Source organism: Barbus barbus, assembly GCF_936440315.1.
Source record: "Barbus barbus genome assembly, chromosome: 24".
In the NCBI taxonomy this organism is placed as follows: Eukaryota; Metazoa; Chordata; class Actinopteri; order Cypriniformes; family Cyprinidae; genus Barbus; species Barbus barbus.
The window spans coordinates 4,313,561-4,327,806 of record NC_136752.1 but is presented as its reverse complement, the minus strand read 5'-3'; positions in this window follow the sequence as shown (position 1 = coordinate 4,327,806).

Here is a 14,246-nt window from a genome sequence, read left to right as displayed (position 1 = left end):
ATTTTTATGGCAGCTAGACATCAAGACTACACTCTGGAAAATACATTAACTTCAAAAATAACACCAATGTGAATCCATGCAAGAGTTAGTTTGCCCCAGAAAGGAAAAATCTGTAATCAGGTATTCATCCTTGTGTTGTTTCTAAAGTGAAAAAGACCATTTTACATTTAATTTGCACACAGTAATTTAGCTAATTATTTTCTTTTTATTGTTTCCCACACCTGAAGCAATACATGAGTAAATTAATGCAGATGCTTTGTTTGTTTTTGCTGTTACAGTGAAAGCACATACTGTCCAGAAGCTGACAAGCTCCAAAAATAGATTGAGAATATTACTGTTTATTTGAACTATTATTCTTTGCTTGGATCATAATCAGGACCTGAGCAAGTGATCACATTAGTCTAATTTTGAAATGTTTGCACTGGATCTGGATATTGGGTTGATCTTAAAGGGGTCATATGATGTTGCTAAAAAAGAACATTATTTTGTGTATTTGATGTACTTCAATGTGTTTACGTAGTTCGAGTTCCAAAAAACGCATTATTTTCCACATACTATACTGTGGTGTTTGCATTATTTAACATGTAAAGTACTTTGTGAAGCTCATTTAAAGGCACTATATAAAATAAAGTTTAGTTTTATTATTTATCAGAGGAATCAGATACAGGATCATTTCAGATGTTTTAGTGTTAACAAATGTACATGTAAGTGTATTCTTTTTCATTTTGTGGCATAGCAGTAGCATAGTAGAGAGTGTACTCTACTCTTGCCCTGAGCCATCAGCCTTCATTCTCATAAATCTACTTCTCTGTGGTGAGGAGGGCACTGCACACCTGGTCAGAAACACCCACATTAAGCACTAAATAAACCAAAACATCCTGCTCTCTGCAGCACTCTAGAGGCCCCAAACGAAGCCTGTGGCTCACCAGCAGCACCCTGTGTTGGGGCAGGTCGCGTCTCCTTCCCTTTTATTCATCTCTCAGTCTTTCCTCAGTCACCTGGCATCTGTTTGTATATTGTGTGGTTTATGGCTGTCCTCCGCTCAGAGCTTTAAAGCACTTTTTTCCATTCCAATGACTTCCTGATCCCCGTGATGTCATAATGGAGGTACTAAAGTGGAGGATGCAAACACCCATTTCCTGTCGTGTGCCAGACCCACTGATGTGAGACTTTAATTGTGGTCCTGCAAAGGAAGTGTTCCACATCTGGGACATCAGATAAAGAACTTGTATTATGCGATTATAATGGCTGCTCAAATTTTATGGGTGATACAAACAAACTAATTCACTATCAAATCATACCCTGTGCACAGAGGTGATGTTGCTTGTGTTATAAAAACATAAATCCACATTTAAATACCACATCAAATATGTTGATATTACACTGTGTTGCTGGTTCTTGAGTTTTCATTTTTATTCTGCTCTATCCCCATTGTTCTTTTTCTAAAGCATCAGTCATGTATCTCACCTGGATTTCACAGGGACGCTTAATTTTCCAGTCTTTTTCTTCTATTATAATCCCTATTAGAATCTTTTAATGTGGGAATATTTCTACAGTAAAGAAACACAGATACCTGTCTTAATGATCTGTCATTTTAAAAATTATTAAAAATTAAAGCATTTTAAAAATTATTCATCAATGCTTTTAAAATCCAATAATTAATCTCATAAATAAACATTCAAGAAAGGTACAGTAAATCGGAGCTCCAGCAGAATATCCTTCCTGAATATGTATGCCTCCTTCCCTGTATGCTAAGATTATAATAGGCACACAAACTTGTGAAATGAGTCACCTTTATTGGTGTCATCATGTCATTGGCTAAGCCAAAACAAACACAAAACAGAGCCATCAGTTCAAATTACAAGGGACTGACAAATATGAGTTAAAACAATGAAAGAAACCAGTTCTCAACCATTGTGTTATTTATACAAGAGTACAATTATGGGAAGAAGCATCTGAATAGCCAACCCAGTCACAAGTTGGTGATTTCATATTAATTCATATGAAAATATATGATAGTTCCATGCCTAAATTCTCAGAGGAACATAAGCAGATTTTACACAAACAAATATTTGGTGGAAATGCAATCTTTGCTGTCCTTTTTTGTTGATGATATTTTATCCAGAGATAGATTGTTCTTACAGTTATAAGTATTTATAGAACGGTTTGTTGTGGTTCTCAAATCTGATTGGCTGGGAGGTCTTTCAAATCATGAGATATTACCCAGTATCACCATGGGAACCATTTCACAGTTTGTATCACTCCGCTTTAAATCAACTCATAAGTTTACTGTTCAGGTCTGTGTCTCCCAGAAGCACCGTAAGCTTAAGTACATTGTAGACCCTTTGAAACCAATGGAGCTTACGAACAATTTAGGCTTAAGATGCTTTTGGGAAACGCAGCCCAGGTTTGTCGCCTTTCATTGTCAATTGTGCTCATTTGTGTAAAACAATCTGACACGTGTGGGCTTTGAGTCTGAGGAGGAGAGGATGGGAGAAAAAGACCGCAGTACCCATTTCAGCCACTAGCTTTCATTATTACATATGGCATCTGTAAATATTATTGTTTGATAAATAATATTATTAACTGTTAATAAATAACATCAGTATTTATTAATACTATTAAATGGTGTCTGTGTGGCAGTAATGGTGATTTTTGTTACATTGTTACACCATTAGATAGCGACAATAGACTGTCTTTATGAGTGAATAGCAAAGACTTTTACATTGGAAGGGTTGCAACATCTGGTCTGTCTACACTGGAAGTGATAAAGGGACCGTTGAAAATCATTTGAAATTTGTGTCAATACGTCATAAATAGAATGCACCAGCAGTTTTCTGTCAGGGATTTGTCGTGCCGCACCGCATCCAGTGTAGACAGCAGAATAGGTTCTATTGTATTTTGTTGCGTCACGCAACGTCACGTTGCTCGCGTTCGGTGTAGACATGGTGTAAGGATTGAAAGGATACTATGACAAAAGGAGCTTTCACACCACGTAGTTCTAGGAACTCAATTCTAGGATGGCATTTCTTAGAGAACCAATTTCCCCCTCTGTTTTCCTGGTTGCTTATCTCGTCAATCCGGGCCATAGAGATTTATGTGGAGGACTTTTGTGGACTGTGCCATCAGGTAGACTTCAATGTCGTTGCCCATGTCACCCTCTGCTAACCCAGAGACTGTACATAAAATGGCTACCAGATTAGAGACTTTGTACAAAATGGCTGCCGTTCCAGAGTCTAGTTCAGTCATGGCCACCGTTCCAGTGACACCTCACATCATGTCGATCACGCTCAGAGACATTAAGTCAGGCCCAAGTTATTCAAGACTAGCATCCAGTGTAGATTCTATACTTCCGATCCACGCAGATTCTACGTTTCCAAGCCATGCAGATTCTACACTTACAAGCCATGCAGATTATACATGCCCAAGTCGCGCAAATTCAACGCTCCCAAGTCATGCAGTCTCAACGCTCCCTAACCACGTAGATTTGGCGCTCTCAAGCCCATCCATCTTAGAGGTCCTGCCACCATCTTCTACCCTTCCTGTAATGGTGGTTGCCATTTTGAGTGTGTGGGTTGCACAATGTGCCCCAGAGACCTCTCCTGTCAATGAGCCTGCCCCAGAGGTCACTCCTGTCCTTGAGTCAGCTCCAGAGTCTGAGTCTGCTACAGTGCCTCCAGAGGTGGCGGCGTACGCTGCAGAACCTCCAGAGGTGGTGCCAATCTCTGAACTCTCAGTCTGCTCTGTTGTGGCTATGCTCAAGAACTCTTTGCCTGTTCTGTCACAGTCAAGTGGTCTGTCCATGTCTCTGCTCCACCATGGATTCCTGCTCTGCCGACATCACCCTGCCTTCCTGCTCTGCCAGCTCCGCCATGCCTTCCTGCTCTGTCAGCTCCACCATGCTCCTTTCGATCTGACCTGGTGGACTCCTGCTCCACTGTTCCACAGTCTGCCTCTTCTCCACGGCCCAGGTCCACCAGTGTTATACTGTCTGCCACTGCTCACGGCCCAGGTCTTCTATTGTTCCACTGTCTGCCTCTGCTCCATAGCCCGGGTCCACCATTGTTCCACAGTCTGGTGATTTCTGCCATGTGGTCCTTTTGTTCTTGTGTTTTCTCTTAATGACTGTCTTGATGATTATCAAATGGAGTAGTTTGAAAGTCTCAGCTTGAAAGTCTCGGCACATTCAGCTGAATGCATGCTCTGAGCTATTTCAGACAGCGCAGCAGTAGTGCTTCAGTGGACAGCAACACACACAATTATGTCAAAATGCACGGTTTTGGCAAGTGACCTTGTAAACACGGTCTTAAATGAGTTATAAAGTCCTATACAACTGTAAACAGTTGATAGAAAATGTCTCCAGTTACTGTCATAACCTGGGAACTCCTCCCCTTCTCCAATTTCTTGAAACCTTATAGAATAACACCAGTTTAATAAACTGGCCAATTGTTGCTGACTTTGCAAATTGCATGCAAATACTGACAAGCCTGCAGGCAGTATATAATGCAGTGAGAGTGACAATTGCCTTAGAAGCTTGGTGAGCTTGGCTATCTTCGCAATGTCTTGTTCCCACTCTCAGGGAAACAAGGTTAGGATGTTCTCTATTCAATCTAGATTGCAAAGCATTCAATGTGGGAATGGTGTAAAATCCTGCCATGAGAGCAGCGAAGATCAGCCCGAACCAAGGCTAAGACCACACTAAGCATGGGGTACAACAGCACACAATTACAATAGTACAGTTTATAAATTTATAGTTTGAGTAACCAACTATAATCTGCAACAGTAGATTGGGGCTATTGTGAATGATTTTAAATTATTCTGACAATGGGCAAGTTCATGACGGTAATGGAGAATTGGTGTTTTACTATGCGTGCCTTCCACTGTGTCCTACAGTTTATTTTACAACTGGATCAAAGAAAAGAAGACTGAAATTACCTGAATATTGAGTTCAGCACCATCCTTTAGTTACTAACGCCAACTCATTTTTGCGCATGCCCGCCCAAAAATAAAATTCTACCTACGCCACTGGTGTCAACAGCTATAAGAGGGAACAAACTGGTACAAAAGCAGATATAAAAATGTACATAGGCCTGTGTAGTGTCAACAGCTATACGTGGAGACAAACTGTTACAGAAGCACATATAAAAATGTACATAGACCTGCACAGTGTCAACAGCTATAAGCAGTAACAAACCGGGTCTAAATTGCAGCATTACAATAAACTAGAAGAATAAGTGAGATTAATGACTCACTGAAAGGACTTCAGACACCAAGGACAGCACATCCAACTTGTGAACCTTGGTGAAAGTATTCTGAGAGGACCAGCCAGCCGCAAAGTCTATATTCCAAATAGCTGTGGTCTTAGAGCAGGCCCATGAAGAGACAGTAGCCCTCGTCAAATGGGTCGATATCTCTAGGGCAGCAACAATATGCCATTTAAGAGTATACAGACGCCTAGTAGAAGGTGCACGAGGCTCAGTGAGCATGTCAAGCGCATGGAGAGGCAGGGCTCTTAGCCCCTCTAGAACCCATGAAGTACCGAATCCACAGCTCTGGGCTGGAGTGCCATATCAAGCCGTTTGCTTAAGACAGCAGGTCCCTCATGGGGGGATTTGCTAAGGGGGAACCACCAGCCTCTCTCGATTATATATCTCATACCTGTATGGCCACGAGCAATGTTCCTCTGAGCCCTCAAAACCAGCAGGAGCAAGTCAGCTTCAGTGCACGCAGTCGGACTCAGAGAACGCAGCCTCAGCATGGGCCAAGCCCAGGCAGGCGATGCACTGAAAATGCGGGTCCGGCAGGTCATTGGGCCCACGCAAAGAAGTTGTAGTGTCCTCTGGTGCATCTTCGACAATGACAGCGCGAAGGAGAAGATTCTGAGGCAATTGCCGCTCTCATACTGCCCGCAGGCTTGTCAGGATTTGCATGCAATTTGCATAGTCAGCAACAATTGAGCAGTTTATTGAAATGGTGTTATCCTAAGGCAGGGGTTCTCAAAGTCTACATTCAAAGGTCCAAATCTGAATTTTCATCAGTGTCAAAGGTCCGGAACAATTGGTTATTACAAAACGTGTTTTTAATAAACATACATAACATATAACAAATAAACACTCATTTAAAAAAAAAAAGGTTCCTTTGCATTCAAAATACTTTAATAACAAGTGCAAAAGTGGCAAAACAATTAATTTAAGTGTCAGCAGTAGAAGTCGACCTATAATGTTTTTTCTCTGGCCAATATTTAGAAATCAGGGCAGCCTATGGCCGATATATGATGCTGATTTTTTGGGCCGATTTTCCCTTTATATCAAAAGAGAGTTCGCGTAAATGGTTATTGCAGGGCACAAGATAGTAATAGTAGTAGTAGTAGCCTAATTCATAGTAATAATACATGGCTCAAAACTTAAGCACCTTCTCAAAACAGTTCTGAAGCATGCTTTTTTGTTTATGTTTGCTGACAGACACCAGTTTCCCGAAGACTAGCAAATACAAGTTGATTCTCTGCCAGCAGGAGGCGCTGTTGGAGCGTGATATATAGCTGTTTCCCCGGTAACGACTGTAATCAAATAAGCGCTACTTTATCAGCCATTACAGGAAAGACCAAATGAAAATTGACATCAAAGCTTTTCTGAAGAAAACGGACGGTTATTTTAAAAGATACAGTCATATAAAAACACCCGCGCAGCATTTTATTTTTGAAACGTGCAGTGCTCAGTTTATTTTGTAAAATCTATTTGTAGCGGTCAGTTTTGATATTGTGACAAGCCGCCACAAATAAATGTATACACTGGGCACTGCTATAAGACAAATTGCCATAATATAAGTGATAACAAAACAAAAAAATTAAAATATTAGCGGTGAAATGTCGCCCGATTATGTCAAACGTCATACGCTCACTGGATGTCATGATGACAACATATGTCATGGAAAAGTTTCAATATCTCGCCTGCAATTTCGGACCTTCTCCAAAAGACATAAAAAAAATAAGAATAAATAAACAAATGATTTACAAGTTTAACGTGCGTTTATCAAAGTAGGAAATATAATTAGTGTTCTTGAAATATGAAATAGAAAAGGGTCCGGATTGAATTCCCTCCGGGTCCGGATCCGGACCGGAGTCCGGACTTTGAGAAGCACTGTCCTAAGGTTTCAGGAATTTGGAGAAGGGGAAGACTTTTTGAAAGTCCATAAATGCATCTTTATATGGTTCCATAAGAAACAGCAATTCAGAAGTGTTTTTAATCAAGTGTCCCTGTTTTCTTTTTCTTTCAAGCAAATGGTAGACTTGGTGCGTCTCTGCATTTAAATTTTCTGCAGTGATGCCGTAAAACTGTGCCATGGGAAATAGACACTGATTGTCTAAGAATGACTTATGTTGTGGGCTGAGAGCTGAGACCCCCATCATCATATCGTCGGCATCTTTAGAGAAGTGTCTTGTCAATTCACTGATCAGCCTGTCAACTGCTTGATAAAAGCAGTCAGTGCACAAATCATCATCAGAGGTGTGAGCGCAGTGTACAGGAGCCTCAACAATAAAGTCCATAATTCACTGGCTTTGTTGTCAGGCTTCTCTCCTTTGTGGTGGTATGCTCCCCAATGTTAAACCAGCCTTGGCACACAGTTCATTTGCATGGTTTTGTATGTCACTCCAATATACCTCTGAATGATTTTCGGATAGAGCTGTGACGACAGATTGGATCAGATCATTTGCCGAGGAGATGTCCAAATTGGGTGACTATGGCTGATTTGAAGCAAATTTGGTGACATGGAAAATGTTCTCAAATTAAATGAGGGGCAAAACAAACTGTTGGTCGATAAGCCCCTCCATTGCCCTGACATCTGTTTTTCGCCTCATATTTGTGTCTTTGTACAACCTGAAAAGTACGGAGCCCCTTAGAGCTCATGGTGGTGGAAAGATTTCGGGGTGGGTGAAAAAAATTCGGGGTGGGAGGAAAAAATATTTTTCAAATCTTTTGCGTTCTTCCCAAAAAAGATGTTTGCTTTGCGAGAGAACGCAAAGTTTTGCGAGGGAACGCAAACATATTTGCGAGAGAACGCAAAGTATTGCGAGAGAACACAAAAGATTTGAAAAATATTTTTTCCTCCCACCCCAAATTTTTTCACCCACCCCGAAATCTTTCCACCACCATGAGCTCTTAGGGTCTCCGTAGAAAAGTGGCTAGAATGTCGGGAAGTGATTTTTATAATTGTCCACAACTCGACTGTCTGGTCAGATGGTTCAAGCTCCTTCTGTTTTTTCTTGAAAAGGTCATGAACCACTGAACCAGAAAACAAAATTGTAGAGCATTTGCACAATCTCAAAAAACTCAACAGCATCTCTGTTCAATCATAGCACTGGCATCAATGTTGCAATGACAAGAGAGTTTTTTAATACACTGTAGAAGTGAAAAACTCCATAACATTCCCAGCATGTAGGTAGCGGACTACTGAAATCTGTTCTTTTTTACTTATGTCTTTACTTTTGTCTACAATTAAAGCAAAACAACCAGCATTCCTCAGTTTCCTTACCATACAAGCCATACTAGCGATGATCTCATTTTGCACTTCGTGTGGAGTATATTTAGCATTTGACGGATTGTCAGCTATCTTTTTAGCAACAGTTTGATTAAACATGCTGATGACATTGAGGAGTTTGATAAAAGTTTCCCCTGTTCGCTGACTCTCTGTGGCCACACTGAGCCTTGACATGCCAACTCCACCACAGCCTTCGTAAAGCTGATTTTCTTCGACCACATTAGAATGTCCCTTATCAATAATGTTAAGTATTTTTGAGCCACCTTGAATCATTTGTTTAAATTCACATCATGCCTCCATAGAAAACTTATGTGTAACACTAACATCATGTGCTTTGAAACTCTGTTGTGCTTTACGCCAGTTCTGGCATCCAGAAATACACTGAATATGGAAAATAGTGAACATTGCCACTCGCAGTGCCAAAATGTCTGCATGAAAAGCTAAATGCGCATGAGCTGAAACATGAATGCTGTATCAAATTGAGGTAATCACACTCACTCAGTCCATCTGTTTCACTAATAATACTTTCCTTTACATAATAAAATAAAGCAACCCAACTGTCAACTTGAGATTTGAATCCATGGCGGGAGGAAATTCTGCACACATAAGGGTTTTTTTTAAGCCCCTTTTCCACTGCAGGAACTTTACCCAGGAATTAGGGACTTTGGGCCAGTACTCTGTGTGTTTCCACCGCAGGAACCAGGATCTAAATAAAGTTCTGGGTACAAATTTGCCCCTCAGAAAGTCCCTGCTCATGAGGTAGTACTTCTTCAAAGGAACGGACCTTTCAGGAGCGTGACTTGGGCGCCGAGCATGCTGATTGGTTGAGTTCACGCAGCACTGCATTTCAAACCACCATATAAATATATATATATTTTTTTTTAAATATTACTGTTATTGTGTCATGGAATTGTAATGAGTCCACTGGAGGCGAGCGTAGTGATGAACCCAAGTGCAGTTTATTGGCAAACGTGAAATCCAAAATCCAAACGAAGACTTGATTTGACTTGGCATGAAACAGACTAGACTCACCGACAGCAGGTTATAACATTACACGACCAGAAACAAAGGCAATGACAAGGCTACTTATAACAAACAATGAGGGTCACAAGACATGAAACAACCAATGAGAACATGACACAAGGAACAAGGGAACCAATAGAAAAGAGACATGAGGGCAAGGGAAGCATGACACAAACAGGAACCATAACAGAACTTCAAAATAAAAGACATGAAAACAAGAACAAGACACAGAACCCAAAAGAAGACATTACAGAAATGTAGTTTTAAAAGTATTTCAGGCGAGAATGTAGTTGTTTAAAACGAGACTGAGCTCCACGGTATCACTGGGCGCTCAGTGCTCATGTATCCCCCTGAGAGGAGCATAACCTTGGCTAGTCCTTCTGACATTTGCCGCTGGCTCTGATGTCTCTGTAGTGGTATAATTCGCTGGTATAGTGATATATTTCGCTTTGGGTAAATCTAACAGGTGATCTTTCGTCTTTATTATATTATTCTATTAATCTATTAATATGTTAAAATGAAAATGAAAAGAGGCAGTGCTGTTTGATATAATATTTCATTTCATTGTAATGTACATTCCCTGAACTACATTTCCACGGCTATATTAATATGTTTAAATGAAAACGAAAAGAGGCAGTGGTGTTTCATATCATATTTTGTCTTATTGTAAATACGGTGAGGAAAATTGCTGTAGCCAAGGTGAGCTGACTGATGTTATCAAGTACGCTGCTCTTTGCAGAATTAGCGTCCTCCCATCCCTGGGGGTTCACACTCCCAAGTCGAACTCGTGAATTCAGAACTACTGAGGACGCAAGACCGCAATAGAAACGCAGACATCAACAGGTCTGGGGTAAAAAAAAAAAAAAAGTTCCTGGGAAAAATTGTTCCAGGTAATTTCAGTAGAAAAGCGGCTTTAGACACTCAGTGGTTGTTATTTAATTTTATTTATATACTTTTGCCATCAAACTGTTATATAACACAATATCACACTCGTAGCCATGTGATATCACTCTTTATCACTCTGTCTTGTGTCAGTGAAGTCATTAAATTAATGTTCAGCGCTCTTTACAGAGACACATCCATGTATACAAATGTTCGCATTGGCAGAAATTTGTTTTAAAGGGGTCATCGGATGCCCATTTTACACAAGCTGGTATGATTCTTTAGGGTCTTGATGAGAAGTCTGTAACATTCTTTGGTTAAAAATTCTCAATGGTAGTGTAAAAAACTATGGAGCATACTAAACTTCAGCCGCAGAACTGTCTAACTAGCACATTATTAGGAAAGGCGATTTGCAAAGATTCATAAAAAACCCTTATATTCACTTCTTCTGTAAAGAAAGCTGGATCAAGAATGATTCGCACAAACATAGACGCATTTATGTAGATCAGGGATCGCCGCATTCACTTCAAAATGAAAGTAACATTAATCCTCTGCATTTTCAGCAGCTCAGATGTCAGGAGTAACTGACGACTGCTATATGTATTATTACATCCAACAATTAAACACTTCAATCGCTTAATCTGAGACATCTTGAAAAATGTTTCAAATCAAACACAGATTCTTCTTGATTGTATTATTGAATTGCATTTGTGGATCAAGTGGCATGCATGCATTCACTGATGCCTTTTCTCTCCACATAACTGTGCTGGAGTCAAGCAGCTACCACTAGACGACAGTACAGAGTTGCTGTGTATTCCAGAAAGCAGTTTTTAAGGTGTCATGTCATGCATTTTTGTCCTCAAATTATAATCCTTGTGGTTCATTTATAATGTTTGTAAAGTTTTCTGGCTTTCTTCTTCTTCTTCTTTTTAATTACTTATCCTATCTGCTCCTATCCTATCTGCCTATGAAATCTCAAAAATTTCCACACTCACATTTACATATTAAGTCAGACATGAACAAAATCTGACATGAACTGTCCCATAAATGTTGTACTTTATGCTCAAATACTGTTAAAAAACACATATTTCAGGGTGAACCAGCCAATGCGCATGTGCCACCCTAAGTGTGCGTCTCATGCCATGTTACAGACAACTCGAAATCTGAGTTTTTCTCACCCTCTACTTGGAAATATTGTCTGGAACGCCACTTGAAGTTTCAATCTATGAACTCGGGAGACCATCCATCCTGGAAGCTTGATGCAATATTTGACGTCACTGCTTCCAACGAGCATAGTGTGGAGCTACCTTATGTCAAACTTAAAAACATTAGACATTAAGTTAAGTAATACCTTAATTTTTGCTTTTTGTCAGCTGTTTTCAAAACAAATGGCTGCATTTTATGTTGGGGTTTTTTCTGTGTGTTTTATTTTTATTTTTTTTGCCATAATTGACACAAAAACATGAACTAGAAGTAGGACATTTCAACTTGGAAATTCCCACTTCCAACCTCATCAACCTCGAAACACCTGCTGTTTCTATGCACTGTCTTGGTATGTCTGTAGTGCCAAAGCCACATTTAAAGCAAGGTAACAAAAAATTAAATTAAATAAAAAAAAAGTGGAGTAATGCCTCGGTAGGCAGGGAAGTCCAGAGGCTGTTTTTTAATGGATGTCAATGGAGTCAGTATGCTTAAAGGGGTCATCGGATGTCCATTTTCCACAAGTTGATATGATTCTTTAGGGTCTTAATGAAATTCTATAACATACTTTAGTTAACATTTCTCAATGGTAGTGTAAAACAGCACCCTTTTTACCCAGTCAAAATCAGTTCTGTTTTCAGCAAGCCGTTTTAGTCCATGTTGCTTTAAATGCTAATGAGCCCTGTCTTCTCTGGGATGACAAGCTGTGCTCATGATACTGTTTACTTTAGCTGCAGAACTTGCTAACTAGCACATTATTAGGAAAGGCGACTACAAAGATTCATAAAAAAAACTCTTCTACTCACTTCTGTGGGAGCGGCCTTCGTCCGTGTGACGTCACACAGATAAGACGCTGAGAAGTGCCTGATTTGAAGGAATAAAAATAAAAACCACTGGGTGGATTTTTATCATTATAGAGTGGATGTGTACACACACTGCCAACACATTTATGTTCAAATAACATGTAAAAGTGAATTTAGCATCCAATGAGCCCTTTAATAAACTGTTTTTGTGAGAAAACAGCTTCTCATTTAATAAATCTACAGTCTGTTGGTAAATTTCTGACATGTTTTCCATTAAACATTCATTTTGATTGATCTATTTTTAGAGTTTACACTTAAGTTTATATTACTACAGGTAGAATTAGGACAACTCTTACTGAAACTAAATGACATAAGGGCTGTAATATGATTAGTTATCAAGGAACACGTGATTGGCTGTTTATGCTTTCTCCAATGGTAGATTCACAGACCTTGGCATCTACATTTAAGGCAATTGATATTGTAAATCACTTAAATGCTTGGTGTTATGTTTGGGACTGTATCTGCTGTGCTTTCGACTGGAGAAGCTCCACTTGTGGAATTGTTGTTGTACTTGAGACCTGGGGTTTGGGATTGGAGCTGCTGTGCTTAAGACTATTGATATTGTGCTTGGGACTGGGGACTGGGGGTCTTTATGCTTGGAATTTCAAGTTCTGTGCTTTGGACTATTTATTTGGGGACTGAAGAAGCATAAAAGAGGTGCTATGCTTTGGCCTTTGTAGCCTTGTGCTTGGGTATGGGGTAGCTGTGCTTTAGACTATTTGTGTTGAGAGCTTAGGACTGAAGAAGCTGTGCTTGGGACCAGAGGTGCTGTGTCCAACCCTCTGCACCTGTGAGGAATTTAGGACTAGCACCAAGTGATCCAGACTATTTTTTTAGTTGTTGTAAACAGCACACCATCATCATAAATTAAATCTTTTTGCCTTTTTTCGGTAATCATGATGGGCCCCAGAAAATCTTTGTCTAACTTTCCTCCTTTCCTCTGCTGGCTTCTGATGTTCCATCTGATCGCCTTTTCCCCAAGAACAAAAGTGTGAATTTCAGCCCTGGAGTCTAACTTTTTTTTCTCTCATCCCTTGAATCGAGCATATTTTTCTTCACTGCCTCATATCCTGCATCTGTATGACAGGCTCGAATATCAATGCGTGGTTCACCTTCCATTAATAGCAGTGGTGGAAAACTCACACTGAAGTATTCAGGTACTTAGTGTGGCTCCTTTCCAAACATATGGTAAAAATTTTTGTTTTTTGGTCCTGATATTAAACAGCACAGCATCAAGGTATTTTGTCCCATATTTGTGGTTTGTCCTGTCACAGTTTTCCAAGGGCACTGAAAAACAAAACAAAAAAAAACAGCACGTTTTTAGTGCAAAACTGCTTTATTAAAGCGCTATGAATGGCACTCACTTTAAGTATGCCTGCCATGTATCAATGCTCATTTGTCCGTGTTACACAACACTCATTTGTTTGCCTTTGTTTTATCAATGTTCAGGCCCCTTTGGGACCACAAATGAGTAGGCATTATTTGGGTGGTGGAGTGTTCTCAAGACATCAGTGACACTGACCTGTTTGTACCATATCAGACACAGCAGTGTTGTTAGGATTTCAGACAGACTGTGTACACCTCATCCACACCTATCTTGTTAACTTTATAGCTTTTACTTGGTAAGATGTTTTCTTTAAGTTTTCCTCTTTCATGGATAGATCGTTTCATGATCGTGCTGTGTAAATGTGTTTAAATTCTTCATATTGTTCAATCTTTTAATCTTCGCACTGACTCTCTCAT